The sequence below is a fragment of the Condylura cristata genome, unplaced genomic scaffold (genome assembly GCF_000260355.1).
Source record: "Condylura cristata isolate star-nosed mole 26May11 unplaced genomic scaffold, ConCri1.0 scaffold00007, whole genome shotgun sequence".
NCBI classification, from domain to species: domain Eukaryota; kingdom Metazoa; phylum Chordata; class Mammalia; order Eulipotyphla; family Talpidae; genus Condylura; species Condylura cristata.
The window spans coordinates 60,945,195-60,968,318 of NW_004567108.1; the positions used below are offsets into that span (position 1 = coordinate 60,945,195).

Sequence of the window (23,124 nt, forward strand, 5' to 3'; positions counted from 1 at the left end):
CGCCCCGGGTCAGCGCAGCACCCGCCTTGGGCCAGGATCCCGAGTCCCACCCTACCGGTCAGGGGCCAGTCGGCCGCGCCCCGCCTCCTGGGAGGTGGTGGAGGAGGGGGTAGGGGACTGCGCAGCGCCCGCCTTCCGCTCGTGTCCATTGGCTAAAGCCTCGAGGGTGCCCGGAGACCGGAGTGCAGCCGGATTGGCCGCAGAGGCTCGTGACAGCGGCGTCTATTGGCTGCGGCAGCTCCCGTGATGCGGGGCGGCGAGTGGCTTCGGTGTCTGAGGGGCTTCCAGCTTGTCAGGTTCTAGGTAGGTGCGATTCACACTGCCGGCGGCAGGCGCTGTTGCCCGGGGCAACGCCGGGGTGGCGGCGAAAGAGGAGGGAAGGCGAGCAGGAAACGGGGGCAACACTCTTAGCACGCTGGGGGGCGCCTGGGAATCAGCCCTGCCTGCGGCGGCTGCGCCGAGGGCTCTTCCTCCTCCCTCAGCCACCCCCCTCGCCCGCCCCAGGCCTCGGGTCTCCCGCCCACCCTCCATCTGTGGGGGAGCATTCCAGGTTGGGGCGCTCCTGGGCTCCCCGCCCAGCATGGCGAGGCCCTTTTGCCTCCCATCACCCCGGGACTGGAGGCTGAGGGGGCGGGTGCCGGCGCGAAAGGATTTAGGCTGGCACGACGGCCCCGCCCAGTCGCCGGGTCGTGGGATCGCGGGGTGTGGGCGGTGTAGGGGGCCTTATGGGCACCGCCCATCATGCCCTCACCCCTATTTCTCCGTGTGCTCTGCTCCTGGCACGACCCTTACGTTGGAGCTCTCACCCCAATCCTAGGTGTTTCCCCTAATCCCATCTTTCCCCTGGGGCCCTGTAGTCCCCCTTGACCCAGGCAGCTGCCTCCCTCCTTCCCCCCAGCTCTTTTCCGTGTATCAGCTTCTTCACCTTCTTCGTTTAGCCCCCACTTTCTGACACTGCTCCCGTCTAGGTTTGAGGTGCCTTTCAAGAGCCAGTTAAATGTGAAGCTGCTGTAGCCTGGACAATTTCTGCTATATTCTCCTTTTGCCATTTAGGGTTGGGAGTTGTTTGGGGTCATGTTTGCGTCAGTTTTGTGCCTTAGACTTTCTTAGGATTAACTTGCTGAAAACAAGCTAATTGGGTTAGTATTTGTAGGGTCCCGGGCCCCGGTCCTTCTTGAACAAATTATGGGGTCCATCTTACACAGTTGTCGCTTTTTACTCTGTATTTGTGATTTTGATACCTAGGTTGTGCAGTCCCACTTTAATTTATTGACTGGTACTTTTCTGTTCATTGTTTATAGATAAAACTTTAATGCATAAGAAGTTGAACATAATACCTGGAGAAACAGAGAAATAGTACTATGCCTTTAGAGTGGTTTATATCAAAGTGCCTAAGAAGTTGCCTATGTTTACAACGGTCTGAGCTTCTCAGTCACTTCGACATAAACTGTTGTAAAGGCGTAATACCATTTTTTAAGATAATAAATTTCTCTCAGAGGCGCTGTGCATAAAAGTGTAATAAAAACAAGAAGATCAAAATTATTTTCTAATTCAAGAGATTTTATTCAACCTGTAGAATTGGAATAGAATTAAAATTATTGAAAAATATAATTATTTTGAGAGTTGTAGTACTATTGTATCTATATGACCCTTAAGTCATTTGTGGAGAGCTACCTACTTGGCAGTGAAGGCAAAGGAAGGCTGAATGTATTTTGTTAACCTGGAAATCGTTTCTGCTGGTGGTACTATTATTCCAAGATAGGGTGATGTATTATGAGAATGCAGTAATTTGGAATATATACTTAGAAGTCCTTTTTTAAATTCTCTTCCAAGAAAGACTTTTGGCAAAATTCTTTTTCTGCACAGATGTCTGATAGCCTTTTAAATAAATATCATGCAGATTTATTTAGGGTCCAGTTAATGTAGCTTCTGCACTATCAAAGTTGATGTCAGTATCCTGGAAGATCTCCAGCTGTTATGTAGCTGTAAATCTGGTGTTTGAACTTTTCAGTTTTATCCTTTTAACCTTTCAGTATTTTCTATGAAAAACATTTCAAACAATGCAAGAATTGAATTGGGTAGTGAATACCAACACCTACAAGGCAATACTCAACAAAATGGTTACACAGTCAATTTTAAGGAATGGAGTACAAAAACTATCAGTTTGAAAATCACCATAATTATACACTTTACCAAAATATTGTAAGGTGCTCATTTCTGTAGATGGAAATAGTGTTTATAAAAACTAGTAATTTAATTCCATGAGAATACTATAAAGCAATCTTGAAAGTGAAATATCATTATCTTTGCATATCAAGGCCCAGATGAGTAAATCACATTCTGGTTAAAAGAAAAAGAGGAAATTGAATAACCTTGTTAAATGATAAAAATTTTGTTTTCAAATTGGACTGCTTTGTTCATAAATTATAGTTTTGTACTTGATTTTAAATGAGCTCCTTTTAAAGAAGCTCATGAAACTATCAATTATGTAATATTTTGGTAACAAGCATAATAAATTATATCAATCTTAGCTAGTTGTTTTGAAGTAAGACTGTATTTTTGTAGTGGGAAAGGAAAGCTTACAAATATGGACAGTTCTGATAGAACCTTTTAGTGGAAAATGATGTAATTTTATAGTGATTTAAGGTAGCAGTTTGATAGGACTCAAAATCATCATGGATGTTGTTTCATTGCATTGCTACAGGAATATTTTAATGTAGAACTTCAATTTGTAATAAACAACAAGCATATCAATCCACAGATGTGTAATTTTTCCATACTTAGGAACTTCCTGTACTCTAAGTATTTTAACCCTGCTTTTTAGTTTTAGTATATACTCAGTATGTTTTTCATACTTAGCACATTTATATGACTAAATAGTGAAATTAAGAGCAGTGTCTCAGAATTTATAGATCTTTGGGTTGTCTCATTATTTAATCCTTATCTTACTTGACTTTGGTGTGCTTATAGAAGGTAATGTATACACATCATTGATACATGAGAGGGAACAAGGTGATCATACATTTTGAATTCCCAAAAGAATAAGGCTTTTAGATATTTTTAAATCAAAGCACAGATTTTTTTTTCCTTCCCCTTTCCTCCCACCTTTTTCTTCTTATTATTATAAAAGTAAAATGCTTTAAAGTCAATTCAGAAAACTGTACAATAGAAAAGTCGACAATAGTTGTATATATATATATATACATTTAAAAAAAAAAGATTTATTTATTTATGCGTATAGAACTGGGGTACAGGCCAGAGGTGCAGGGGCAGTGCGAGGACTCTCCAGAGACAGAGTGGGGAGCAGAACAGGCAGATTGACAGAGCACAACACTACTGAGGGAGCAGTGGGTGAGAGGTCTGCCAAGCCATGTGGATCATCCCTGGGGCCAGAGATCCAACCTGCTTGGAAGCAGCTGTGCCCAGCTTTGCAGTGCTGCTCTCCAACAGTTGTGCCACTAGGGAGGGCTAAGGCATGTCTACATTTGCATCTAAATTTGTAAGAGCTCCTAAACATCTTACTTCGTTACCCTAAATTAGAAGAGGACTTCAAATCTGGAGGGAAAATGGAAATTAGTACAGGACAGATTAGAGTCATAACAAAAGAATCATACCCGAGCAATTCTTTCTTATTTTTAGTAAATGTATCTCTATTTTCCATATGAAATTGCTTTGTGACTGACTAAATATGGGGCCTCCAAGAGTTTTTGTAAGAATTCAAAATATCTAGTTAAGATGAAGTTTACCTAGCATCTTGCTATAACATTTTTCAGATTTTTTTCCATTAAGTGTTACTACAGTCTTAACTTTTGTGAATTAAGTGTTATATATGAGTTAGAATTATTTCTCAAATATTCATATACTTACAAATTGTAAATCAAATTTTAATGTTTGCATCATCTACTGCTTGATAGATTTCATATTGACTCCTTCCTTTGAAGGTTTTAATTAAAATTGTAGACATTTTAATGTAGGTGTTTCTTGCCAGGTCACAAGGTAACTTATTTTCGAGTCAGATAATCTGGGTTTATGTCAGAATTCAGGATTTTTTTTGTTGGATTTTGGGCATATTATTTAATCTCTTTGAACCATAGCTTCATCCTTTAGAAAACTTGTTCCATTGATAAAATTGTTCCCAAGGTTGTTTGAAAGAAGAAATAAGGCAAGCTAGGTAAAATGCCTGAATATAGTAAGTGCTCAGCTTCCATGGTAACTTTTGTTTACTTCTTCTAGTATTACTTTTTTGTTATAACAGCCTAAAAGTCCCTAAATTTTAGACTTAGGAAATGAAAGTAATGTACATTAAATTTACTTAAAGTAAATCATGCGTGTTATGCAAAGCAAATAATTAGAAATATGTCAGATTATCTGTACTTTTATGTTTTTTGTCGTTACTGTCTCAGAAGGGATGTCACAAATATATATATATATACATATTTTAAAGATTTATTTATTTTGTTCATACAGAACTGGGGTACAGGCCAGAGATGTGGAGGGTTAGAGAATTCACCAGGGACAGAGTTGGAGCAGAACAGGCAGATCCAGAAGTACACTGCTGAGGGGAGCAGCGGGCAGGTCAGGAGAGGTCTGCCATTCCATGTGGTCACCTCTGGGGCAGGCGGGGATCGAACTCATGTGGAAGTGGCTTTAGCTTCTCAGTGCTGTGCTTTAACCTGCTGCTCCACCAGGGAGGGCCGTCACAAATATATTTTAAATGGTTTCAGCTTCAAAAATATGTCCAGTTTGTCTGAATTCCTGGATTATTTTTATTTCACCTTGGATTATCATCTGTTCTTGGATGGTTCCTTAAATTCCTTTTATTTAAAACCACAAATATTTGCTTAAATAAAGAACATCGAAATGCTACTTCATTAAATCTTTAACTAGTGTTTCACCTTAAACCATTTATCAAATCTGTTCAAATCTTAAACCTATTGGTAAATTAGAAAAGAAACCTCACTCTCTTAGTTGAATGTTATTATAGTTCCTACTATTGTATGTGATTATTTTCAGAGTAATAGTTTATAAAGATATAGCAAGTTTAGAATGTGTCTTCAATAAGTATAAGGTTCTAATTCTTAAAGAATACATACCAGTTTAAATGCACACACTTAATGGCTGTCATGATGTAAGCCTGGAACTCAGTGAAGGACTAGGTGTTGAACTATATAGTCCTTGGGATCTCAACCAACAATAAAACAAAATTTTTGATCAAAGTCTGCTTCTCAGTAGTATTTTCCCACCCAGGATATTTACATTTATGATATAGCCTAATGTCCAGTTTTGTTGCATGCCTTCTGTAAATTCCATATCATCTCCCACTCATGGAAGCATGTCAGAATGCAAGTGATTGTGCATTAATTACATCTTTATAGGAATGAAAATCACTATAGTCTGATTTGTTGAAGAAAGTGAATAATTAAAAAATGTGTATAAATATTGTTGGTAAAAAATAATTGAGATGTATCTTTTAGTATTACAGTTGAGAACCAAATCACTTCACATTTTCCTGAAATAAATGCTTCTTCATTTTTTCTTACCAGCCTCATAATGATACAGAAGGGAAGAGTATTATACAAATTATGAAGAATCTTAAGTTTAAAAGTCAGAGTTGCAGATAATGAACATTTATGCATATTTGAGAAACATTGCCATGGTCTTTATTTTATATAACATAATCCTAGTTATTGTAGAAAAATTAAAATTGATTTTCTTGTATAACTTATTTTTATTTGTAGAGAAATCATTTCCATAAGTCATATTCACGCTTTTAGAAGAAGGGAAGACACCTAATATTGGAATATTTATCTTTTAGGAATTTGATATATAAAAATGCTTTTTTTATGCCATCACAGTCAGAAATTACTTTGAAATTGCATTGCTGTGAGTGAGATTTCTTTCAAATAGTTTATCAGGGGCCTCCCTGCTGGCCCAAGGGATTAAAGCACTGCACTATGAAGCTATCTGCAGCCACTGCAGCACAAGTTCAGTCCCTCACCAGGGAGGTGACCCACACTCCCCCTCAGCAGTACATTTCAGTCAACCTGCCTGTTCTGCTCTCCACTCTGTCTCTGGTGAATCCTCTCATCTCCTGTATCTCTGGCTGGTACCCTAGTTCTTGTAAGCATAAATAAATCTTAAAAAAAAGTAACTCATTAGAAATGGGTATAGTATGTATAATATACAGTCAGTAGTGAGGATTTTAGACTCTTGACGCTAGTAAGTAGTATTTCTCTAAACCTTTGAATTCAAGATAAAACCAGTTCTATAAAATTTAGTCAAGTTTAATTGAAAAAAATTGATGGGTCCATTTAGATTCTTAATAGTTCTGTAAACAAGACTAGTTATTAAAGTTTACAATTTTTTTTGCTTCTAAAATGAATTCTGGGTGTTTTTGCATTATAACAATAGTATACACACAAACTTCTTATTCTTTTTTTCTCCATCAATACCTTTGAGAACTTTTCCCTATCTCCTCCCTTTACACTTCATTTATTAATGTCTACCAGTTTTTATAAGTATTGTTCTTTGTGCAATTGTCTATACATGTAATGTTCACTACTTGTCATTCTGACTTTCTTTACCACACACAGCTCCCTCAAATGCCTTCCAGTTTGATGTAGACAGTCAACATTTCATCTTTCCTTGTGACTGAGTAGTATTCCATAGTGTGGATATCCTGCATATTTTATCCAGTTTTCTATTAGTAGGTATTTAAGATGCTCCCATGGCCTAGCTATTATAAATCGTGCTACAGTGAACATTGTAGATTATGTGTTTTTTTTTTTTAGTTGAGAGTTCCTCATGTTTTGTAGGTAGTAATCTTACCCAGGAATAAAATTGCTGGGTCATATGGAATTTCCATTTTTAGTTTGTTAGATAACTCCAGACTGTTTTCCAAAATGGCTGCACCAATTTATATTCTTAGCAATAGTGTAATAAAGTCCCCTCTTTTCACATTATTGCTAGCACTTGTTAGGAGAAGTTTTAATGTGTGTTATTCTCATGGGTATGAGATGATAACTTACTGTAGTTTGAACCAATTGCATTTCCCTTATTCAAAGCAATGACTAACATTTTTTCCCATCTGTCTGTTGGCATTCTAGGTAATGTCTTTGGTGAAATGTCCAGGTCAGCTAGGTATTACTAATTTTTTTTATTGTTTAGTTGTAAGTTTTTTTTTTTTTTAAAGATTTATTTATTTGTGCATACAGAATGGGGTACAGGCCAGAGACTCAGGGGTGGCAAAAGACTACACCAGAGACAGAGTGGGGAGCAGAACAGGCAGATCGACAAAGTACACTGCTGAGGGGAGCAGCGGGCGGTCAGGAGAGGACTGCCAAATCATGTGGCCACCTCCGGGGCAGGCAGGAATCGAACTCATGCGGAAGTGGTTTCAGCAGTGCTTTAACCCGCTGCGCCACCAGGGAGGGCCAGTTGTAAGTTTTAATGTATCTTGGACATTAACCCTGTGCCTATTTTTTAATGTTTAAATATTTTCTCCTATTCAGTAGAATGTCTTTTTAATTTACTTATTTTCCCTGCTATGTAAGAGTTTTAAATTTTTAATCCCAATTGTATTTTTGCTTACAGAAACAGTTCTATCATTGATAATATGGAAAATCGTGCCAGTGTTTTCTTTGGTATGCCATTGCATGTCTTATATCTAAATCTTTAATCCATTTAGGATTTATTTTTGTGCATGTTGGTAGAGTGTCATGTGTGACGTTCAGTTTTTCCAGCACTATTTGTTAATGAGAGTCTTACTGGGTTCTCTTTCCAAAAGAGTTAGATAGACTTTTATCAGTTGACCCAGAGTAGGCCTCAGATTACCTTGATAGGGAACTCTGTGAGCCTCAGGAATTTTATTACCATTCCTTAAAGAATGCAGATTGTTTCGTGTTGAGAGCAGTAGGGGCACTGAAGGCTAGGAGAAGCTTCTGTTCTTGTCCAAGTCCTTTGCCTTTTCCCAACTGAAGAAGAGATCAGTATGCCTTAAGTTTCTTCCCTTTTTTTTTTTTTAGAGAAGAAGCAATCACTGCTTTCCTTTTATGAGCTAGAGGAATGTATTTGGGTTCTTATTCAGTTCTAGGTTTATCAGTGAGAATCTCTAAGAATCTCATGTTTATTCTCATAGTTAGAATGATGTCTCACCTCTCCTTGTCTGTCATGTGTACTCACCCCCTCTCTGTCCTTGGTGCTTGAGGTCTTAAAAGACATGATAAATATTCCTGGTCACCTCCACTATTCTTTAAAATTTATAACCATATGAATGTACCATAAATATATTATTAAATTCATTTTTTCCCCTTTGTTAACCGATCTGAAGCTGTTTTGATTACCTGTCCAACCCGAGAAGAACCCAGAGGGATATGGAATGATTTATTTTGCACCAGACACTCTCCATTCCATAGTTTGACTGCTTTATCTTTAAATATTGATATGCATATCTATTTATCTCTGGGCTTTTCTTTCTGTTTCATTGATCCATTTGTCTATGTTTATTCTAGTACTATATTGTTTTAATTACTGTTGCCTTACAGAATAATTTAAGGTCAGGATTAATTTTGCTATTATAGGCATGAAATTTCCACATACATTTCTTCCTTCTTTTCTCCCTCCCTCCTGCCTTCCATTTCTCCTTTCCTTCCCCAGAGGAGAAGGGGCAGTGAGAGGATTCGCCAGAGACAGAGTGGGGAGCAGAACAGGCAGATTGAAGAAGTACACTGCTGAGAGGAGCAGCAGGCCAGACTGGAGAGGTCTGCTGTGCCTGGTGGATCATGGGTGCTGGACATGGAAATGGCTTGGAAGGGGCTGCTGCTCTCAGTGCTGCTCTTTAACCCATTGTGCCACCAGGGAAGGTCCTCTGCATAAATTTCAGTAACTTTTGTTCCATTTCTTTGAAGAACATTGTTATTTTTGTTGGGGGATTATGTTTTTAACTCTGTGTCCTAGGGTTTACAGAACAAAAGATTATTTTTTTTGCTTAATCACAAAACCTGCTGCATTGTCACAAAGTTGAAGTTTGTTCTTGGTCACTGTAATGTTTGCTGCTCTTTGTTATAATTTGTGTCTTTTCTGTTCTTTGGAACTCCAGCTTTGGAGAATTTCTTAAACTTCTGTCAATTGGTGGGGCTCTTTTATTATTTCGCATAAGGAAAAATTCATTTCATCAAACTATCAGTATTCAGTTTTGGTCATAGATGGTTCAGTAGCTACACTACTAGCTACACTGCTTCTTATTTCTTGAAAATATTTATGTAGTGTCTTGACTTTCTCTTGAACTACATTTCCTTCAGAATCACATGCTTTCCATATATATTCTTTCATTAGAAAATATTTCAACTTTCACTAAGGATTTGCAATTTTTTCTTTGCTAGGAGCAAAGATGGCATTTTTAAAACTTCACCTTTTTTTTTTTTTCTTTTTCTTTCTGCTCTTAACACAGTAGACAGGATCTTTCTAATCATGCAGTTCCAGTCACTGTCTCATTTCATATTCATTCTGAACTTACTACAGATTTATCTATTTTGGCTACATATGATCACTTTGTAAGAACTATATACTTTCTATGTATTGAATAATTTGGTAGTAGTACATTAATAAAGGGAAATAATGCAGTTGTCTGAGATAATTATTAGTGATAAATTACTCACAGAGCACTGCCTCAGTCATCTATATATATATGAATAACTATGTTTGATAAAATATAAGAATCTAGATATATAATCGGAAATTTTTACAAAGCAAGAGACAGATTTCTTCCTTTAATATAATATTATAACATTGTATTATAATTGTTTATGTATTGTTCTATATTCTCCTTTCCTCAACAGAAAGTATAAGTTTCTGTCAATAAAAGTTTTTGAGGAAATTATGTGGATTAAGATATTTTCACGGGGGAGGGGCATTAACATTTGTGTAAACCTGCCAGAAGTACTAAATCCTTTTTGTAGTTTTGTGTTCATTTTTAGGACAACTCTTGTCAATTGGATAGCTTATATTTTCTTTTTGACCTGGCACCAACCTTAGGTCACAACACTTACTTAAGAAGACACAGCTTTAAAGTTTTATCTGGCATTTGAATTTAGGACTTCAATATGCTAAATTTAAAATAATTCTAAAATGGTAAATGTTTAAGTACAGTACATCATCAGCAGTCCTCACTTTTCCTGGAAGTGAGACCCTAAGATATGTATGGTCCAGTTAATTGTTCAGTGTCCACATCTTGCCCTTGCTTTGTTCTCTGCTTGAGTTTGTTCTATATTGAAACTTTGTTATGCGGTAAAACATTTTTTTTTTTTTAAAGATTTATTTATTTATTTGTGCATACAGAACTGGGGTACAGGTCAGAGGCTCAGGGGCGGTGAGAGGCTTCACCAGAGACAGAGTGGGGAACAGAACAGGTAGATCGACGAAGTACACTGCTGAGGGGAGCAGCGGGTGGGTCAGGAGAGGTCTGCCACACCATGTGGTCCCCTGCGGTCGAACCCATGCGGAAGTGGCTTAAGGCTTCTCAGTGCAGTGCTTTAACCCGCTGCGCCACCAGGGAGGGCCAAAAAACATTTCTTTTTTTAAAAAAAATTCCTCAAGTTCCAATTGCTAGAAGCAAAGATGCAGTAAAGAGTCTGCAGAGAGTGGTATATGTTAGCCAGAAAATAGACATTTTTGAGTAAGTTGAAAAATGGATTGCTGAATCCAGTGAGTCTTTAATGTGAATGTGTATCAATCAGCTAACCTTTCAGGGAAAGAAAAGTTGACTTGGGAACATTTTATGATTTTCTAGCTCTTCCAAAATTCACTTGGTTTTTAGATAGTTTCTTGAAAATATTAGAGATCTTATATTCATAAATATACTCCACTCTTTTTTCCCTTTCTGTTATTAACAGTAATATATGAAAGAAAGTTGGTTACTAACAGCTGCTACTTTCTAGAGCTTTATGTAGTTCTTATAAATATCTTAAAGTTGTAGCATACACAATAGTATCTTGCATGTAGCACAGAACGGGTGTCTTTTCTGACTTTCATAATTAATTAGAATAGAATAGAAACCAGACCATCGCAGTGGCTTCTTGCTAAACATCTTATCTTACTTTTTTTTTTTTTAATGGAACCCTGATTATTTACCCTGTGAGTGGAACTAATATTCTAGGGTCCATGTAACTTAGCCTCGTGGTACTTGCTACTCTCTGTAGTGACTCTTTGGTTGTTTTCAAAGTGGATGAAGATGGCAAACAAATAGCTGTGTCCTCGAGGTAGCATAACATTATAAAAATTATGCAGAAATGTTCTATGTCACACAGGGGACAAGTTGTTGCAGGAAGGGGATGGAAATAGGAAAGCATATGATTATTATATTTTTGGTAATTCAACAAATGTTAATTTTTAAGAATTTACCTTAAGGCTACAGATAATTGTGAAGTATAGATAAGTTTCAGATGTTTTTTTGAGAGATAATGAAAGGTAGTGGGGAGAACATGGATATCAGAGCCAGAACCCTCCTAGGGCTGAAATATGTGCTACCAATAATTTATTGTATAATTTGGCAAATAATTTAATTCTTACAACTTAAGTTTTTTCATCTGAAAACTTATCATCTGTTTTGTCAGATAAGTGGTGATAATATTTGATTTTTGAATTCTCTTCGGTTGCACAAGACCAAAATCTTACTTATATGAGCTTAGGGCACTGGAACAAATATGGAGTATACTTTCCTCTGGTACAGATGGACTTAGAGCCTGAAACTGTGACCTCCGGACATCTGCAGTAGCTTTTTGTTGTATTTTCAGGTAGACTTTCTTCATATGGAGCTTCCTATCAACTCCAGGTTACATTCTTTCAGTTTGGCAAGACCAACAGGAAAGAGGCTCTCTTATGCATTGTTTTTTTTGGTTGTTGAAAAAGTCATGATACATTTTTTCTGTGTTGTCTATGCAAAAATGGGTCATGACTTTTTTGCTTACCCAATAGCAAAACTCTTGGTATTACATTCATTTTATGAATTGGGTCATATTTCCATCCACTTTGTTGTGGTGATGTAGCTTGTAATCGACCACATTTGGATCAGGTGCTTCTTATTGGGGTTGGGAATATGATGTGGTCAGCCACACGGTGTGAACCAAATGGACTGTGAGTTAGGCTGGGTGATTCATTGAAGTAAAGAAGGTTCTATGACCATGAGGAGGGGGAATAGGTGCTAGACAAATATAACTAAAATATATTCACTATCATCTTTCCAGTGCACATAATGCCCTTATATCTATACCTTTGAAAAAAATCCCTACATCTGACATCATGTAAAGTTTTCACTTAAAACTCCCAAGGAATTTTCCTCTTGCTCCCCAACAAAGGGAGGCAGCTCAGACTTGTTTAATTACTTCATTTAATTTAAATCTAGGATCTCTGGGCAATTCCCTATCAGTTCTCTTTGAATAGACAGGCTTAATGTTGAGGGATGCATGGTTAGATGATAAATGTGACTAATAAATCCAGTGTTAAGTGATAGAAGGAATGTAGGAGGACAATAAAAACTCTATTAGAAAAGAGAAAATGGGAGACAACCCATAAGTTTCCAGTTCATGATCTATACATATTTTGTGGACAGGGATTGCAAGAGCTCTTTCTTTGCCTTGACAGTGGAGTAATATTTCTATTAGTGATGCCATTGTCACTGGTTCCATTACCTGAGAAGACCTTTGTTCTTTTTTCTCTTGTTTACATATAGAAATGCCACTAACTTTTGGGGGTGATTTTATATTCTACCACATTACTGTATACACTTGTTATTTCTGGAACCTTTATTGTAGCATTAGGTTTCTCTAAATGTATTAGCACGTCATCTGTGAATAGTAAGAGTATAACTAAATTTCTCTTCCAATTTAGATTCCTTTTATGTCTTTTTCTTGCCTAATTGCTTCACATAGGACTTCCTGGACTATGCTCAGTAACAGTGGTGATAGAGATCCCTGTCAAGATTCTGATCCTAGTGGAAATGCTTCAGCTTTTTACTATTGAGTGTTATATATGACTTTTATAATGTTTAGATATGGCCCATTTAGTCCCATATTTTGGAGGAGTTTTATCACAAATGGATGTTGGATCTGGTCAAATGCTTTTTCTGTCATCTATTGTGATGATCATGTGATTTTTGTCTTCCTTTTTGTTGTTCAGATGGATGGCATTGATTGATTTACATATGTCGAACCAGCCTTGCATCACTAAGATGAAGCCTACTTACTTGATTGTGGTGGATGTTTCTCTTGATCTTGCTGTATTCTGTTTGCTAGAGTTTTGATGAGGATTTTTGCGTCAATGTTCATCAGATATATTGGTCTATAATTTTCTTTTTGTGTGTGTTTTCTTTTGGTTTTGGGATTAGGGCAATGTTGACCTCAAAGAATGTGGAAATTTACCAACTGTATTTTAGGGGTTGCTGACTTCTCACCCTGCCAGAGAAAAATACTAAATTACCTTCACATTCTGTTGTCTTCTCAGTCAGTTCTACATTTCAGGATTGTCATTTGTATTTCTTGATTTCCTTCATACATTTTTATACTTGTCAGGTTTCTTTTGGATGCCATTGATAAAAATCCAGTTGAAACGTCAATCCTTTCCATCTATGTAAGTGGCAGTTTTATCCTTGATTTTTGTCAGTCCCAAACATTGAAGTTATTCTTGACTCTTTCTTTCATTTCCCCCACATAATCTTTTGGCATATTCTGTCAGCTTCAAAGTATGTCTGAAATCTGATCTGTTTTTACCACCTCTACTTGGGTCACCAGTGCAATGCCATCTAGACTCTCCTATGAAAGTTATAGCAAGTTGTTCTGCTTCTACTCTGTGATGCTAGAATATTAGTTTTCAGCTATTAGTGTTATCCTTTCGAAAAGCTACAGGTTATTATCATTTCTTCCTCAGAATCTTTCAGTGCCTTTCCATGTAACTCAGAGTACAAGCTCAAGACTTTCAAGTGAATTAGTTTTGTGGACCCGCTTTCCCTCCCTTAGGCACAATCTTTTTTGAACTTAGATTTTCCACTCTATGTAAACCTCCCTGTTTTTCCCTAAGTAGGTATTTTGTATTTACTGTTTGTCTCCCTGTCAAATGCTCTACTCAGGGGTCCATAGGATTCCTTTCCTTATCTCTTCATGTCCTTGCTCCAATATTTTATCTATAAGCTCTTTTGTCAACATAAATTTGAAACCTACTGCTTCCTCCATACCTATTGTTACTTTAATTTCAGGTATAGTCTCTCAGCCAGGAGATGATCCCAGGCTGCAGGGGCAGCATTGAGTCCCAGCCACTAAGCTACCAGGGGTTTGTGTCTGAGGAAGCTGCAGTAGGCATGTCACTCTCAGGCAACCAAGTAAAGAGGGGCAAATTTCTTTAGAGAAAAAGATACAAGAAATGTTTATTAAGGAGAAAAGAAACAGAAACAAGCTGGAACTCACTGGCCTGTAAAATCAGGTCAGGGAAGGGCAATGAAGCTACAAGGAGTCCTGCCTTAGGGAACCTATACTTTCTTTCCCTAATTATCTTAAAGCTCTGCAGTCTCTTTGTGATTGGTTAGTTCTTGGTAGTCTCACTTACTCTGCCTTACAGTCTCAGAATTACCTTTTGCTTCACAGCCCTTATCTTAGAGTCCTTTTTCTTTATCATTCTTGTCTGGGAATGTCCTGTTGCCCCTAGTCTGGGGGAGTTTGATTAGTCCCCTTTGGAATTTGTTGACCTTATCTCTGGAGCCTTCCTAATTCTTCAGAGGCTTTTTCCTCTTCTGTTCTGACTCCAGAAGCTTTCTGCTTGACCTATGACTCACTATTATCTTTTCTTGCCTTTTTGGTCATTCTACCTGTTGTCCTTTTCCTTTTAAAAATTAACTCTTATACACCACTTAGCACTGCATTTTACTTTTTTATTTTCTATTTTGTTTTCTTTCTTTAAAATACAATCTCCACAAAGGGAGGAGTTTTTGTCTGTCATGTTAATACAGGAAAATGCATGGCCCATAGCTTAGAATATTTGTTGAATGAAATAATATAATGAGAAAAATGATTTGTTGCATAATGTAACTGTTCAGAATGAAACTCTGATGGGATTGAGAATACCCTGCAGGGGGAGAGAGACTACTACTAAGCAAATCTCTCCCAGATAAGAGGGTTAAAGTGTCTTTAGGTTTGTTACCTTAGAATATAAGTAAAAAGTGTAAAGTCATATAAGAAATACAAGTACAACAGAATATAAGTGGATAGCTTCAGGGAAGGGGAGGAATGGGCTTGATTTCACTAAAGCTCATGGGAGGTCACGGTCTTTAGGGAGACATTAACTTTCAACTGTCTTGCATGCAAATATACTTTGGGTCCCTCTTTCTCAGAAGACTCTGCCTATGCAGGAGTGTGAGACATCCAGAAAATAGTTTCCCATAAGTAATTCTAAAATCGGCCACAAATGTTTACATCTAAACTCTTTTGAACTCAGGCATGATTAGTTCTAGGGACAAAATAATTTCAGTTTTCTTCATTTCTCTGCCCTTCTCTTGGATCCTCTTTTCTCTGGATTGGCTTACTGTCAAGTAGCTTACTTACAGTTTACTTTCAGTTCAGAAACTGCAGGTGAATGAGAACATCCTGGTTAATTCCTATAAAAGAATGCGATTGGGGCCCTATCTGGTGGCACAGAGGGTTGAGGCACAGTGCTATGGAGCTCTTTGCAGCCTCAGCAGTGGGGTTTGGATCCCTGACCAGGGAGGTGACTCACATGGCACAGCAGACCTCTCCTGACCCACCCGCTGTTCCCCTCAACAGTGTATTTCAGTGGATCTCTCTGCTCTGCTCCCTGCTGTCTCTGGTGGGTCCTCTCACCCCTTGCACCTCTGTCCTGTACCAGGGTTCTTGTATGCATAAATAAGTAAATCTTAAAAAAGCTTATGATCGAGTCTTACCAGTTCAGGTGTGTCACTTATCCCTACCTGAGCTACGGGTGATGAAGGGAATAAGCTGATTGTCTGGCTGGGTCATTCATGCACCTATAGCAGGAACTTTGTGTTATTCCAGGAAGTGGAGTGTGCAAATGATCAGTGCTATCCATACTATATAGATTGAGAGGGAGAGAAGGGTAGTTTAATAGAAGAAAATTAGGATTCTGCCACCACAATTAGAATTTAAAAAAAAAGAAGAGCACAGGTCTATTACCTGTATGTATATGCAACTCAACTCGTTAAAAAAAATTCCTCAAGTTTCATTGCATATGGGCATTCCTGCCTCATGTATTTTTAATATGACATCCGGAATGAAACATTTTCTTTTAAAATTTGATTTTAAATAGATGTAAAATTGCATTTAAATTCATTGCTTTAGATTTTTAAAATCATAATTAGATTTGTCTTATCAGAATTGGCATATTTATAAGAGAAGTGGGAGGAATAAAGAGAAGTCAGCTAGGTTTCAGGCAACAAAAGAGAGATGCCTCAGACATAAAATTTAAGACAGTACTCGCTTTTAGGGTCATGCAACTACAAGGTGGTATTTGCACCAAGCAGACAGTGAATGTCTGTATTTACTGCTCTCTTAAGGCATCTTGCCTTATCTTAGTCTCCTTCATGAAGAGAAGCACAGCAAGGATTTGGAACTGTATTTGGCTATGAGTGTGAGTCAGAGTGTGAGCCTGTGTAGATGTGGAACTTGATGGTGAACATTAGGTATATTAAAAAGTAATTGTATGTATTTAATTGTATGTATGTAATTATATGGAAACCAGTGCTGAGTTTTGGTAAGAATAATACTTTGTAGTAATATAAGAAATAGAACTTTTATTCATAGGCTTAGTGTAATTTGAACAAAGTATTATACCTGTTAGAAGTGCTACCATTAGTTGTTACTTTTTGTGAACCCTAATTTTTACAATATTGAGTAGAAAATACTTCTTTTCATAGAAAAATGAAAGTATAGGAAATAATTGAGTTGCAGGATGTAATGTAAATAGTACAAATGCTTTGACTGGCTTCCTTGTTAAGATATTCAGCACTGCACAGTGTTGGTCATGGAGTCACTGTTGAATAATTGTCTTTCTTGTCAGATCTTTGAACATAACTGTTTCTGTATCAGAGTGAGATTGTGCAATATGGAATTCATGATTTTTTGCAACTTTCTTTGCATATAGAGAAGCTAAAAATATTTGAAATCAAATGGATTGTTCAGTAATTTTTAGGTTTGTTTTTTGGAGTGCAATTAGATAAGATATATTTTGTGTTCACTTAGGTGGACACTACATTGTTTCTTGGAAATTTTTATAAGTAATACTATTTATGATATGTTATGGGTTGAACTGAAGATACTCTATTGAAAGCTTATGAAAGAATTTATGACAACAGTATTCATGTTTAAGGATCACTTTGTTATAATATCTATCATTTAATATAACAATGCTTGTCAGGCTTTGCTTTATCCATTGTATTTACCTTGGAATTTTATTTATTCAGTTACCTTTTGTTTGGTGGCTAGAATATTCCAGTAATTTGCAAGATGCTGGCTGTACTGGTTTCCCCCACTACCTGAAAATAGATCATTACTCTTTGGTGTGATTTGGTAGGTTATTTTTTGGGTCTTGGAATGCTTCAAGATTTGTCTGTATAACTTAAGGGTAAAGGCTCCTCAGTTCCAAAAAATAATCTACAAAATCATGCCAAATAGAAATGTTCTGCTTTTGGATAGTGGTGAAACTTGTATTACGATAATAATCTCTTTCCTCAGTTATGTCATAGTTTATTGGAAGAAGAGGAATGTAATAACATTTTAATTGTATGTGGAAAGAAAACCCATGGAAGGGTTATGCTTTGACATAATATGGCATGTTAGAAAAAGTGTTTGTTTGCCAGGAGATTTCTTTCCAGACCTTCCCAGCCTTTAACAAATGTTATGTTTAAGCAAGTATAGTCACTTTTTTTTTCATGTCCTTCAAACTTGAAATTCACTGAAACTGTGAAAATGGAGAACATGAATTACCTCTTCAAAAATGAGGGAATAGGTAAAATATGTTAGAATTGGAAAAGTTGTGAATGGAAAAAGTGAGCAGGGGATGAACGAGTTGGTAAGTACAGAGCGTTCCCAATTTACAGTGGCTCAATTTATAGTACTTTGACTTTATGATGTTGTGAAGATGATATACTTTCAGTAGACATCATATATCAAAGTTTGAGTTTTGATCTTTCCCCAGGCTAGCCATAGGCAGTATGATACTCTCCTGGTGCTGTCATTGTATTGAGCTGAAGTTCCCAGGCAGCTGGGCTGTCCCCAGGATAAACAACTCATTTTCTGCCCTGCACTGAGTTGCCAGCAGTTTTTTTGGATATTGTGTTTGTGTTTTTGCGTTTTATTATGTGTAAAAAACAAAATAGTGTGTCTGAGATAGTCACACTATTTTATTAAATAGGCTTTATTTCTGACTGTGGGCTAAAGGCAGTGGTTGAGCACATGTAAGGTTGGCACAGTAGGTGTATCACACAGTAGATGTATTAAAAGCCTTTTGACTTTAGATATTTTTCAACTTATGTTGGGTTCATCTTAATAAAACCTCGAGATAAGTAGAGGAAGACCTGTATACCATTCTTATTTTTTTTTTTTTTAAAGATTTTATTTTATTTGTGCATACAGAACTGGGATACAGGCCAGAGATGTGGAGGGTGAGAGAATTCAGCAGAGACAGAGTGGGGTGCAGAACAGGCAGATCAACGAAATACACTGCTGAGGGGAGCAGCTGGCGGGTCAGGAGAGGTCTGCCACGCCATGTGGTCACCTCCGGGGCAGGCGGGAATAGAACTCATGAGGAAGCGGCTTTAGATTCTCAGCGCTGTGCTTTAACCCGCTGCGCCACCAGGGAGGGCCCCATGCTTATTTTTAAATGTGATAAACTGTTGTAGTTAATTTCCATTAGTAGTCAGCTCTATTCCATATATATATTTTTACCTTTTTCTCTGTGGCAAACAGTTCTAACACCTTAAATTTCTTTTTACAGGTCTTGTTTTCAGGTTAGACCTATGATCATCACCGTGAGTCTTCACTGCACATTTTCTAACGTGTCTTCCTTGCTTCTGATGTGTAGTCCTTCGATATGGACCTTCTACTTTAGCTAGGATATGATCAGCAATGAACAGTGGTAAGGTAGGATTATTTCACTTCTTAGTAAGCTACTAAAATATTTTTTTCCTGTGAAAGAGTTTTGACTTGTCTTGATTTTGCAGTGTTCTTTATGTTAGTTCATTCTCTACCTAAGCCAGCTGCAATTATTTTATATTTGTATAATTTCTTTTCTGCTTCCCATTTGTAGTACTGAATTCTATTTCATTTGTGATGTAATTATTTTTCCAGCTAACACACTCAGTAGAATCCCAATTTTTGTCAACTTTTGAGGCCAGTGTCCTATATTTTGAAATGCTTGTCATTAAACTCAGCATATCCTATTTTTCTTCTTAACTTGCTCTTCTTTCTGGTTCCTGTTATTTCTATTAATTAGCATTGTTAGTCCAGTTGTCTAATGAAGTTGTATATTCATTTACTGCCTCTTTTATTTATTTGATATACATCTATAGTCTTATACTAAAATTTTGCTGTTTTGGGGGAATGTAATGAAGAATATTCTGAATGTCCCATCCTTCCTTATATATGGAGTTGGTGGGTGGCGGGGTGGGGGGCGGCTGGTTAAAGATAACATGACAAAATAATTATGAATTGTAAAAATTTTTTGAAGCAAAGCAAAATAGATATTGGAGATAAGGAAGCGAGAGCTACTTTAGATAGTGTAGTCACAGAAGATTTCTATGAATAGAATAGTTCATATTTAAGGTGAAACCTGTATGTGAGAAGGAGATATTTTGGGAATGGAGGGACTGTGTGTTTGTGTATGTGTGTGTGTTATTGTAATTAGAAGGGAACTTAGAATGAAATAAGTGTATAGGTGTGACATAGAGAGACAAATACTGTTACATTTTTATTTATGTGTGCAATCTTGAATGTGAATTCAGAGATAGAGTATGGGAAATGTTGGTCAAAGGATGTAAGCTCCCATTTATAAGCTAATCAAGATTAGCAAGGTGATTATAATTAGCAAAAATATATGTATTACATACTTCAACGTTTTTACAAGAGTAGGTCTTAAATATTATCACCACCACTCACCCCCTCCCCCTCCCGCCCGATACCCACACATACCCATACACTTAGTTGTAATTACGTAAAGGGATCAAGATAGTAACTCATCTGTTGTGTTAATTATTTTATAATATAGACCTGTTTCCAGTATAACACTATTCACTTTAAACTGACATATTTTATAATTGGTGATAATGTTTAAGGCCTGCTTTCTTAAAAACATTCAAGTATGTAATACATTTTTGCTAATTATAATCACCTTGCTGTGTATTAGATCCCCAAATCATGATTAGCTTATAAATGGGTGTTTACATCTTTTGATCAACATTTCCCATACTCTATTTCTGAGTTCATGTTAAATTATTATAATTTTTTTAAAAAGATTTATTTATTTATTCATACAGAACTAGGGTACAGGCCAGAGATGCGGAGGGTGAGAAGATTCACCAGAGATAGAGTGGGGAGCAGAATAGGCAGATCAACGAAGTACACTGCTGAGGGGAGCAGTGGGCGGGTCAGGAAAGGTCTGCCTCGCCATGTGGATCTCCTCTGGGGTGGGCAGGTGGGGATCGAACTCATGCGGAAGTGGCTTAAGCTTCTTAGTGCTGTGCTTTAACCGCTGCACCACCAGGGAGGGCCATAAATTATTATAATTTAATAATATCTCAGTGAAACTTGGGCAGGGCTTGGGAGAAACAATTAAAAAAAATGTAGTGGGTATGAAGATTTTGAAGGAGGTAAGAGCTTGGGAGTTTGAAGAATAGAAAAAAAACACTTGTGGCCTACTTAGAAAGGCATGTCTAAGACATGCTACAGACATGTCAGGACTTTGAAGGATTTGACAAGGATTTTGTTTAATTTTAAATGATGTCTTCAATTTTTGGTGTTGTATGAGCAATGGGCTGACTAGGGTGGAACTGAGAGCTGGTAGTTTTAGTTGGTCAGGATAGAGAGAGTGGTGGACTGATAAAGTGCTGGCAACATGACAGAGTTAAATGGATTTAAGATGCATATTTTTTTTGTGAGTCAGAATTTCTGGGACTTGTGCAGAGTTTGGCTGTCAAATAAAGACATACTAAGGATGACAAAGATGCCTGGCTTTTGAGTAACTGGATGGAGACTGTCATCCAGTGTACATACCTTTTAGAAAAATTCGTCATTATCTGAAAGATTGGTTAATTAAAAATGAATTTAAATATTAATGATAAAAATAATGTTAATACTGGAAGTAAAATCATCTGAAAAATACTTTAATCTGTACTGTTTTACTTTACAATCTAATTGTGACTTTTAATTATATATTTCTTTCATTTGACTTTAGAATCTGCAAGTGAAATGACTGACTAAACTATCATGCTGCGCATTAAAAAAAATTTTCACCTTTGCTTTCAATGTGATCATGTTAAAATTATTGTTTATGTTCAATGTGTCAGGCATTAGGCTAGCTGTTTTAAATATTTTAAACTATTTTACTACCACTTACAATAGTTCTAAAAATTTCGTACTTTGTATGTGATTACCTTTTGAGGTTTAGAGCTGAGAAGTAGTAGAGTAATGGGATTTTTTTTATAGTTGGAAAAGACGTCACACATCATCCATTTCCTTCTGTTTCACTTGGTATCCATAATGGTCCTGTGACCTGACCAACAGCACCACATTTACTGAGACTAAGGTTGCTTTTACTGCTTATATTTCAGTCAAACTCACTTCCTCTCATGCTTTCTATCTTCTCTCTCCTTCAGTATTTTATTTTAAAAATGCTCAGTGTTGCAGAAATGGGTAATATTTGACAGTAAACATTCATATTACCTTTCATTTGTTTATTTGTTGTAAACATTTTGCCACATTTTTTCCTTTTATATATTTGCGTATTTTCAAAAAACATGAACTACATTAAAAAGATAAATTTATAATGTAATTTAAACTTATCAACTTAACATGAGTATTATCAACCTGTGGATAGTATTGCACACATATAGAAGAACTACATTAAGTTAAGAGGATGTTTAATAATCCATATTCAGATACCCCTGGCTGTTCCTAAATTTTTAATTTTTTGGATTCAGTTAGGATTCATACATGGTGTTTGATTCTTGTGTCTCTTAATTTTCTTTTAATCATACTGTTCTCCCACCTCTTTTTATTATGATCTGTATTTTATTTTGAGAAGGATACTTAGTATCCCTCTTAGGAATTGCCTGTTTCATACATTTTAATTGCAGTTTGCTTTTTTTCCTGTCAGTTCTCTGAGGTTGCTGGAAATAAAATTGTTCATCTAAACTTTAAACAGAAAACATCATTTCAACTTTTAGTATACATTGACTGTATTTGGTACATTAAGTTAAACATAAGAAAATGGTAAATTTATGTTGTATTTGATCCACTGTCCTAATAAGCAGTTGAAATTCATTTAAAACAACAGGCATATGCAAGAGTTCCTCACTCACGCATCAGTTAGTTACATCTAAGAATATGTACCTAGTCACTGTGGATATTAAACAAGAGTAACCTAAGTTTGTGTTCTTGAAAAATGCACAGTTTCAAATGGGAAGTAGATTAAAGTGCAGATAATATATAAACATGTTTAGATAGCCAAAACTAGATACAGTAAGAAAAGACTTAAATACCTGCTTCCTTTGGTGCTTGCGTAGATCTGGCATTTGGTGAGTGTTCCCTTTCTGTTTTTGACTTTCACAGCTTTGGTTGGTGTTCTTTAGGAATTATATGGCAGTTAGAAACAAGTGGGGGAGGAAGCAGGATGTAACTTTGAAACAATACTTTTATTTTATCCATGTTCTTTAACTTTTTTTATAATTCAAATCTATTTTTATTTTTAATTGAGGTAATATTAGGATATGCACCCATTAGGTGTGAATTAGTATTTTTAAAGGTTGAGAAGTCATTTTTGTTTGACAGTAGAGGAAGCAAGTGTCATTGAGGAAGGGAATACTCTAGAAGGGTTAGGATCTTTTCTTATATCCATTAT

General features: G+C 36.7%; 1 protein-coding gene across 1 annotated transcript in view; it reads left to right on the forward strand.

Annotated features, from left to right (window-relative positions):
• Positions 1–273: 273 nt before the first annotated feature.
• The window catches only part of FER (fer (fps/fes related) tyrosine kinase), a 382,708-nt gene continuing 359,857 nt past the window's right edge, over positions 274–23,124 (forward strand). The window contains exons 1-2 of the mRNA XM_004678363.2: positions 274–303; positions 19,006–19,151. The gene's annotated coding sequence lies outside the window, so the exon portion shown is untranslated. The remainder of the gene's footprint in view (positions 304–19,005; positions 19,152–23,124) is intronic.